Raw genomic sequence first — 10,963 nt, forward strand, 5'->3', positions numbered from 1 at the left:
ACATTAAGGTTGTCAGTTGACTGTCATATACTAAGTACTCAAGGAATGATGACAGTATTGTTTTTGTTATTATAATGTTTTCAGTCAATGCTGAATTTAAGCACCATCTGTTCTAGGAAATCTTCATAGACACTCTCATTCTGGGTTGCATGCCCTAATTCTGGGCTCCCCTTGCACCCTGTGCAAATGTCTCATTACAGTATTAGTGTGCATATTATAAGAATTGTTTTCTTGCTGCCTCCCAACAATACTAGAAGCCTCTCGAGGACAAGGATGTGTCCTGAATCTCCAAATCTAAAACATCTTGCAAAGAACCTGCAACATTGCAAGATTCTAAGTATGTTTGTTTAACTTGTTTGGTGGATAATCAGAATACAGAAGTGCATAATGACCATCTCTATTGTGTCCTTTAGAACCAAAAGATGTAAGAATAAAAAGGGTGATTGCTAAAATAAAGACTATTCAAAATGAAAGTGCTGTTCTGCCATTTCAAAAACAAAGTAGTGCTAAGGAATTACTTCCTCAATTTTAATTTCACCAGATTCCTTTGGGATCATGAAAAGAGAGGCCTCCTTTATTCAGTACTTTTCATTCATGTAATAACAACTTACTGTGTGCCAGGCACATTGCTTTATGTTCTGGGTATATAGCAACAAACAAAGTCCACACCCTGGAGGAGCTTACATTCCAAAGGAAAAACAGAATCAAATAGCAGAAATAAATATATTCTATTATATGCAACATATTGTAGGTAATGAGAGATGCTATAGAGCAAAACTAAAGCACAATGAGGGAATAAGCAATGATGGAGTGGGTGGGGCTCTCTTGTACAGAATCTAGAATCAGAGAGGGCCTCTGGATGAAATGAGGGAATGAGCAATGCGTTTAAGTCTCTTAAACACTTCTACACCCAATTCGAAAAATTTCCAGGGTTGAAGATGATAACAAACTAGGGAAAAAACGTTATCATCCCAAGCAATTTAAGGGGAGACCATCTCAGATGCTTAAAGCCACATAACAAGCAGAGATTTCAGCTTGAACACTGATTGGATTCTCAATTGTGACCTTGAACTCTATTTATCATTGCTATGGGAGTTACTCTACGATTTAAAGAAAGTGGCCCGGTGGCCCATGACCCTTTTATGTCATCAACTTACTTTACTTATTCAAAAAAGCCCCACCTTGACCTACTTAGACTAGGTTACCTGACTTGATATTTCATTAATTTGGTCACTAAAATTTCAGAAGCATCTTTTCCAGCTAACTTTAAATATCTTACACCTGGCCAGGTGTGGTGGCTCATGCCTGTAATCCCAGCACTTTGGGAGGCTGAGGCAGGTGGATCACCTGAGGTCAGGAGTTTGAGACAGGCCTGGCCAACGTGCTGAAACCCCATCTCTACTAAAAATACAAAAATTAGCTGGGTGGTGGTGCATGCCTGCAGTCTCAGCTACTCTGGAGACCGAGGTGGGAGGATTGCTTGAACCCAGGAGGCAGAGGTTGCAGTGAATAGAGGTCACACCACTGCACTCCGGCCTGGGTGACAGAGTGAGACTCCATCTCAAAAAAAATAAGTAAATAAACTTGATGGACTTATATGTCTTTTTAAATACTTCCCAAATCCATAGACTGTATGGCTCATGACTCAATGAGAGTAAAATATATCCTAGCCTGATGTTTCTCGTTCTTTTGAATATTTGGTTATAACACCTAAGGTCATTTTGTTGATCCAGATTTGCTTATGAAAACTCACCTCAAGTTTATATTAATATGATCATTTCAAAATATCTAAATTAACTCTCACTTTTCAAAATGTCTCCACTAAAGTGGGTACAGTGGCTCATCCCTGTAATCCCAACACTTTGGGTGGTCAAAGCAGGTGTATGGCTTGAGCTCAAGCATTTGAGACCAGCCTGGGCAACGTGGCAAAATCCCGTCTCTACAAAAAAAAAATAAATAAATAAAAATTGCCTGGCAGGGTTGTGTGTGCCTGTAGTCTAAGTTACTAGGGAGGCTGAGGTGGCAGGATCACTTGAGCCCAGGTGGTTGAGGCGATAGTGAGCCGAGATGTTGTCACTACACTCCAGCCTGGGCAACAGAGTGAGATCACACCTCGAAACAAATAAAAATAAATTAAAAATAAATAAATAAATAAATACTGTCTCTACTAAAGTAGTATAAGTTGCAAAGTCAAGATAATTTCTCTGAGGGATATTTCTAACCATATTCAAGTTACACAGACATACTGTAGGTAATCAAACTTGAATAAGAAATAGGAATTCTCTAACTTCTTTCTGACAAGACTTGACATAAACCTCTGTAACTAAAACAGTTAAATAGCATTGCAAACTGATCAGTAAGTAAGGAGAAAAACAAACAAACAAACAAACAAACAAAAACAAAAACAAAAAATCCTAGGTTGAATTTGTGTCTACACAGGTTTGCAGCCTTGGAGCCATAGATAATATCATAGAGCCTAGGTGTGTAGTAGGCTATACCATCTAGGTTTGTGTAAGTATACTCTAAGAAGTTCACACCATGATGAAATCACCTAATGATGCATTTCTCAGAATGTTATTCTCAGATGCATAACTATTTGAAATTGTCCAAGTGAGTAGGTCTTAATTGTTCTCACACACACACACAAACAAGGGGGTGCATAAATACGTGAGATGATGTATAGGTTAGTTAGCTTGATTGAAGGAATCATCTCACAATATATACATCTATTGAAACATCATATTAAACTCATTAAATATATACAATGTTTATGTGTTAACTATACCTCAAAAGCTTGGGAGAAAACAGTAAATATAATTATTGTTGACTTGGAGGAGGAGGCAGTGGCCATTTGGCTCTGGTAGTGTCTCTGAGCATGGAACTTAAATCTCTGAGATTCTGAGGTCTCTAAGGTCACTGAAGTCAATTCTTCAAGAGATAGAAAAACTATAAACTGGTTTTAGCTGCTGCTACAAGAAAGCACTTTGAGAAACATCACTGGGGTAATGCTCAAAGGAACTACCAGGAGAAAGAAATTCTATAGAAAGCCACAGGGAATAAACAGGAAGAAGCAAATGCCTCCTCCTTTTCCCAAAACTGCAGTATGCCTCCATTGCTGCCTCTTGGCAAATTCTAATATAGAACCAACTGACAAATCAGAAATGTGGTTTGCAGACACCCATTTAGCTGGGTTTGAAGCTGAGATGTAGTTACTGACACAGTGGGTTTAAGAGCAAGTTAAAGTGAGCTGAAGAGAGAATTCATTAATTGGAAGATGGGACAGAAAAAAATATCTATACTGAAGCTGTAGAGCAAAAGGGAGAGATAATACAAACACAAATTCAAAGATCTAACATACATTTAACGGGAATTCCCAAAAGAAAAGAGAAAGAGAACAATATTTTGAAATATTGAAAAATTAAAATATTGAAGCAATATTTAAGAAATGATGACTAAAAACTTTCCAAAATTGACAAAGGACATCAAGACACAGATTCAAGAAGTGCTACAAACCTAAGCCTGGTAAACATTATGAAAAACACACCTATGAACATCATAGTGAAACTGAAAATCAAAGACAAAGACAAAAGTCTATGGGGTGAGTGGATTATCTGCTTCCAGAGTCAAGATTTTCCAGCTTGGGTAGCCAGGTGGCATGGCCCAGTGTCCACCTGCATCTGCTTTCTGTGCCAGTCCTCTGCCCCGCCAAGGTCATAGAGCTGGTTGGTGTGGGTAGTGGGAGCCACATGCTCCAAGGAGCCACATGCCAGCCGCACCATGGTCCACCTCACTACTCTCCTCTGCAAGGCCTACCGTGGGGGTCACTTAACCATCTGCCTTGCCCTGGGCAGCTGTGCCAACCGGCCCTTTTACACCATTGTGGCTGGTCACAGCAAGTGTCCCAGGGATGGTCTTTTGGTAGAGCAGCTGGGCTGCTATGATTCATTTCCCAACCGTCATGGGGAAAATCTTGTTGCCCTCAACCTGGACAGGATCCAGCATTGGATTGGCTGTGCAACCCACCTCTCTTAAATCTATGTAAAAGCTTCTGGGTCTTGCTGGCTTTTTCCTTCTGCATCCTAAGATTATCACAAATGCTGAGAGACTGTGAAGGAAATGGGCACGTGAAGTCCTCTTAGTGTCTCAGAAAACAGATGCAGAAGCTACAGAAACATAAGTGAGCTAACTTCAGTGAACATAGAGTGGGAACAAGGTCAAGGTCCTCTTAAAACACTGTGCAGAGATTTTAGTTTTGTTAGACTTGGGGGTGAATAAATGGAGTGTCCTGAGTCACCCTTGTTCTTCTGGCCTGGCCTGAGCAGGGCCCAGGGAGAGATCTGTTCTTGTGGGACACAGAGCTGGGGCTGATGTTGTTGATGACTTTAAGTTGAAGCCAGTGCTCGTTTACCATCCTGAAAACCCTAGGGTCTTTCAGAGTGATGCTAAACTACTCTGCCTGTGCTCTATAAATGGAACAACAAAACCTGGATGATGGTACATCTGTCTATAGCATAGTCTACTAGATATTTTTAGCCCACTGTTTAGACCTAATGCTCAGAAACAAACAAACAAACAAAAAAGTACTTTCAAAATATTACTACTCATTGACAAAGCATGTGGTCGTCCAAGAGCTCTGCTTGAGATGTACAAGGAGGCTGATGTTATATTCATACCTGCTATCCAACACCTATTCTGCAGCTCATGGATCAAGGAATCATTTTGACTTTCACATCTAATTATTTAAAAAATACATTTTGTAAGGTTAGAGCTGTCATAGATAGTGATTCATCTGATGGATCTGGGCAAAGTAAATTGAATACCTTCTGGAAAGGATTCACCATTTTAGATACCATTAAGAACATCTATGATGTTTTTAGAAGGGACATTTTACCTGTGTTTTGGAAGATGAACATGTGTTAATTTAATGAAGAAGATTAAAGATGGAGTGGCAAAGATTCCAGACAGAGGAAAAAGAATAACTAAGGGCTTACATTAATTGAGCACTTACTATGTACCAAGAACTGTGCTAAGTGACATGTGGCACATATGGCACATTTTATTTTATTTTTTAATTTTTTATTTATTTGTTTTTGAGACGGAGTCTCACTTTGTTGCCCAGGCTGGAGTGCAGTGGTGTGATCTTGACTCACTGCAACATCCACCTCCCGGGTTCAAGCCTTTCTCCTGCCTCAGCCTCCTGAGTAGCTGGGACTACAGGTGTGTGCCACCATACCCAGCTAATTTTTGCACTTTTTAGTAGAGACGAGGTTTCACCATGTTGACCAGGTTCGCCTTGAACTCCTGACCTCAGCTGATCCACCTGCCTCAGCCTCCCAGAGGGCTGGGATTACAGGCATGAGCCACTGCGCCCCGCCTAGCCACTGATTTTGGATACGATGATTCTAAAGTTCATCAAACAATAGATAAGAACAACACAGAATTTTTTTAAGTGACTAATTCAAAGGGATTTGCTTTAACTGATATTAAAACATACTTATTAAGCACCAAAGACTAAAACAATATTATATCATCAAGCAGAATCTACAGATAGGTGGCTGGAATAGGACAGCTATAAATTAGATATTTTCATGTACAGATGCAAAAATTTAATATTTAAGCAAAAAAATCAGAAGCCTGTAGGGGGAGATAAATTATTTAACAAATTATACTGGAAAAATTGGCTATTTGTGAAAAATGTCAATATGGATTCTCAACATAATAATGAATTTCAGTATACCAGAGTTAAATGTAAAACATAATCAAACCACAAAAAAACTAGACTATATACTGATTTAAACAGCACATATACTAAAATTGAAACACTATGAATATTTGATGGGCAAATAGTTTAATCATTCTTCTGAAAATCAAAACAAAATACTTTTAAAAGAGTATATATAAATAAATAATGATTGTCTTACAGTACATAAAAGCAATGGAAAAAATGAAAGTAGCAAAGGCCAATGAATTTCCCTAAATAAAAATTTAAACTGTTATGTGTTAAAGAAATTATAAATAAAAGTGAAATTGGGAACATTTACAAAAATTAATTTGATCAGAATTTAATGTCCTCAATATATAAAGATGATGTAAGAAGTGATAAGACACACTTTTACACTCCAGTAGAAAATTAGGTAAAGAAAATGAATAGATAATTCTTAGAAGGAATTTTTTAAAAACTGTAACAAAGGAATATTGAAATACCATTCTCTAAATATCAAATTGTCAAGATTTATGAAAGTAATGATACCCATTGTTGGTGAGGAGGTACTGAAGCAAGCACTCTCATAGGCCAGTAGTAAGGTTTTAAATTAATGCAATCTTTTTAGAAAGTAATAAGATAATATGCATTAAGAGTGGAAAGATTCTAAAGATTCTAAGGTAGAGTGAGTTAGAAAAAACAGAAGGGGGCGGAAAGAGCCTTTTGGTTTATAAGCCATTTGGAAAATTCTATCCATGAATACTAATTAAGGTAATAGCAAATTACATATATAATTAAAAATTAAATATGAATAACAGAATAAAACTGCATATATATTATAGTTACAAATTTATTAATATGCACAAAATATACAAAAAATAATATGCCAAAATATTAGCAGTAGTTAGCCCTAGGTGATGTGATTAAGAGTAATTTACTTTTCCATTCTTTATATTTCTTACTATTTCCAACTTTTTTTTGCCATGCTTCTGTAATCAGGAAAAATTACTTCATAAAATAGCAAAACCAAAGTCGTGTTAAAATAAACCTGATCATTGCTCACTTGTGAGAGTCTGGCATGCGTCATGTTGTCCTATTCATCTTGTGGGTCTTATTTATATAGAAAAGGACTGAATCTATGCCTATGCCTTGAAAAGCATCGAGCATATAATAAGATATTCATGCATATTAAATAATTATTTAAAGTGAGAGATTATAACCAGCAGGTGAGAACCTGAATTTATTGATTCAAAAGCAGAAATAATTATGAAGTTTTAAATGTCTCTCAATTTTGTAGATATGTTTATTGTAGTATGGTAAATTTCTCAATTCCATCATGTGCCACATAACTTTTTGGTCATGATAGACCATATATACCAAGGTAGACCCATAAGATCATAATGGAGCTGAAAAATTTCTATCACCTAGTGACATCATAGCCATTTTTAGGTTGTGGTACCATGCATTACTCATGTTTGTGGTGATGCTGATGTAAACAAACCTACTGCAATGCTAGTCACGTAAAAGTATAGCACATACAATTATGTACAATACATAATACTTGATGATGATAATAAAGGGCCATGCTATTGGTTTATGTATTTACTACACTACACTTTTAATCATTATTTTAGAGTGCACTCCTACATAGTAAAAAAGAAAAGTTAACTATAAAACAGCCTCAGGCAGGTCCTTCAGGAGATATTCCAGTAGAAGGCATTGTTATAGGAGATTCATAGATGACAGCTCCATGCATGTTATTGCTCCTGAAGACCTTCCAGCGGGACAAGATTGGAGGCGGAAGACAGTGATCTTGTGTATTCTCACTCTATGCAGACCCAGGTTAATGTGTGCACTTATGTTTTATGTTGTTTTTAACAAAAAGGTTAAAAAATTAAAAATTGAAAAAAGCTTATAAAATTAGATTATGAAGAAATAAAATATTTTTGTACAGCTGAAAATGTGTTTATGTTTTAAGCTAAGTGTTATTAGAAAAGAGTCAAAAAGTTAAAAAAAAAGTTCATGAAGTAAAAGTTACAGTAAGCCAAGGTTAATTTATTATTGAAGAAAGAAACATTTTATAAATTTAGTATAGCCTAAATGCAGTTTTTATAAAGTCTACAGTAGTGTACAGTAATGTGCTAGGACTACACTTTCGTTCACCACTCACTAAGTGACTCACCCAGAGCAAATTCCAGTCTTGAAAGTTCCATTCATGGTAAGTGGCCTATATAGGTATACATTTTTTTTAAATCTTTTATACTGTATTTTTGTTGTCACAGGATGAGATAGGAGGTCACCACAAGATACAGGTCACAGAGACCATGCTGATAAAACAGGGTGCAGTAAAGAAGCTGGCCAAAACCCACCAAAAACAAGATGGCAATGAAAGTGACCTCTGGCTGTCTTCACTACTCATTATATGCTAATTATAATGTATTAGCATGCTGAAAGACACTCCCACCAGCCCCTTGACAGTTTACAAATGCCATGGGAAATTTTCGGAAGTTACCCTCTACAGTCTAAAAAGGTGAGGAATCCTCAGTTTCTAGAAATTCCCCTCCCTTTCTCAGAAAACTCATGAATAATCCACCCCTTATTTAGCATATAACCAAGAAATAACTATAAGTACACTCAGTAGAGCAGCCCATGCTGCTGCTCTATGGAGTAGTCATTCTTTCATTCCTTTACTTTCCTAATAAACTTGCTTTCACTTTACAGACTTGCCCAAATTCCATATTGAGTAAGGTCCATGAACCCTCTTGGGGTCTGAATGAGGACCCCTTTCCAGTAGCAGTGAGTTCCCCTAATTCCATGTGTTTTTATTTGCGATACAGTTGTATTAGTAATACAATTATTTTTCTTACATTTAATATATCATGTTTATATTTTAAAAATGAATATGCAGTAAATGAGCACACAAAACAAGTCCATTAAATGTGTATTTTTCACTTCTCTAATAGTTTCTTCTCGAAAATGCAAGATAATTAGATCCAATTCTGCAGAGTGTAATTCATACCTAGCAAAATATAACAAAGTGTACATTTTTGTTTTCTAGGTAATATTTGGTTTTCATAGACCTTTAATCCTTACCTCTTCCTATCCTGTGAATTTTTTCAGTTTCTCTTCTAACTCCTAAAGATTGTTTTACTATTTTTGGCCTCCATTTTTAATAATAGATCTAAGAAAAAAGCAAATAAGCAAAAACTGTCACCTAACTAAAGTCAAAGTTAATGGTAATGGTGAGCACTCCTATTTCTATTGCTATATTCTGCTTATCGTGTGATGTTTCCTCTGCCTTTCCCTATTGTCCAAACATGCTTAGAAGAAAAAGACTAGGGTTAAACTACTGTTCTATAACCTAATATTGGTATAACATATAAGAAAAGGAAAAGAAGAGTGTTAATAATGATACCATAAAGAATATTAAGAAGAAAGAAAGGGCTCTCCCTACCAGGCCCCTTAAATAAAATCTCTCTTGTCTGAAAGATAGCAGCAGGAGGCAGAACAACCCTAAGCAGACAGGGACAGGTCCCTAGTGAAACTCTACCTTCAAATCAGACAGTTTAAAGCCAGAAAGTCAAGCTACAAGTCCTGGGTAAATCCACAGACTGGATTGAGAACTTCTCTTCCCATTTGGCACACTTTCCTCTTATTGATCCTCACCTTTCACCTATTTTACATATACATACCCTTCTGTAATTCGTATTTTACACTGTCAAGCCTACCTTTGAGTGGTGCCTTTGTCTTACCCTTTTTTGCATACTCACAAACCAATTAGCACACACTCCCCCATTCTGAGTCCATGAAAGCCCTGGACTCAGCCACCCTGGGAAAGGCCATCTGACTTCAAGTGGGGAACCACCCTTGCATCCCCTCTCTGCTGAGAGCTGTGCTGTTGCTTAATAAAGCTCTTCTCCACCCTTCTCACTCTTCCATTGTCTGTGTAAACTCATTCTTCTTGAATGTGGAACAAGAACTTGGAACTGCTGAACACAGATACCAGCTGTAACACAGGCAGGCTTGGGCACACCTAACCGAGCTGCAGGCTGAGCCCTGGGCAAATCAGGTGTGGCCCAGCAGGTAGAGGGTGCAGGGTGCTCCGTGCGTGCGGCAGGCCCAGGACTAAACAAGGCCCAGGTGGGGGCATTACCAGCTAAGGATTCCAGATGGCAAAAGTGGCCAAGAAAAATACTGAGCTATGGAGAGCATAATAAAGAGTCTGCTGTGCAAAAGTGCCTATGAAGCTGAAGTCCTGGTTTCAGAAGAAATCCCCATATTGGATGTGAAGGATCTCTTCAAGGAGAACTACAAACCACTGCTCAGTGAAATAAAAGAGGATACAAACAAATGGAAGAACATTCCACGCTCATGGATAGGAATAATCAATACCGTGAAAATGGCCATACTGCCCAAGGTAAATTATAGATTCAATGCCATCCCCATCAAGCTACTTTCTTCACAGAATTGGAATGACTTTCTTCACAGAATTGGAAAAAACTACTTTAAAGTTCATATGGAATCAAAAAAGAGCCTGCATTGCCAAGTCAATCCTAAGCCAATAGAACAAAGCTGGAGGCATCACACTACCTGACTTCAAACTATACTACAAGGCTACATTAACCAAAACAGCATGGTACTGGTACCAAAACAGAGATATAGACCAATGGAACAGAATAGCGACCTCGGAAACAGCACCACACATCTGCAACCATCTGATTTTCGACAAATTCACAAAAACAAGAAATGGGGAAAGGATTCCCTATTTAACAAATGGTGCTGGGAAAACTGGCTAGCCATATGTAGAAAGCTGAAACTGGATCCCCTCCTTACACCTTATACAAAAATTGATTCAAGATGGATTCAAGACTTAAATGTTAGACCTAAAACCATAAAAATCCTAGAAGAAAACCTAGGTAATACCATTCAGGACATAGGCATGGGGAAGGACTTCATGTCTAAAACACCAAAAGCAACAGCAAGGGAAGCCAAAATTGACAAATGAGATCTAATTGAACTAAAGAGCTTCTGCACAGCAAAAGAAACTACCATCAGAGTGAAAAGGCAACCTACAGAATGGGAGAAAATTTTTGCAATCTACTCATCTGACAAAGGGCTAATATCCAGAATTTACAAAGAACTCGAACAAATTTACAAGAAAAAAAAACAACCCCATCAAAAAGTGAGCAAAGGATATGAACAGGCACTTCTCAAAAGAAGACATTTATGCAGTCAACAGACACATGAAAAAATGCTCATCAT

At 37.5% G+C, this 10,963-nt stretch overlaps 1 pseudogene; it reads left to right on the top strand.

Moving 5' to 3' along the window:
- Nucleotides 1-3,777: 3,777 nt before the first annotated feature.
- On the top strand, nucleotides 3,778-4,177 carry LOC103237119 (small ribosomal subunit protein bS16m pseudogene; annotated as a pseudogene).
- Nucleotides 4,178-10,963: the final 6,786 nt, after the last annotated feature.

Source organism: Chlorocebus sabaeus, chromosome 8 (genome assembly GCF_047675955.1).
Source record: "Chlorocebus sabaeus isolate Y175 chromosome 8, mChlSab1.0.hap1, whole genome shotgun sequence".
Classification (NCBI taxonomy): Eukaryota; Metazoa; Chordata; class Mammalia; order Primates; family Cercopithecidae; genus Chlorocebus; species Chlorocebus sabaeus.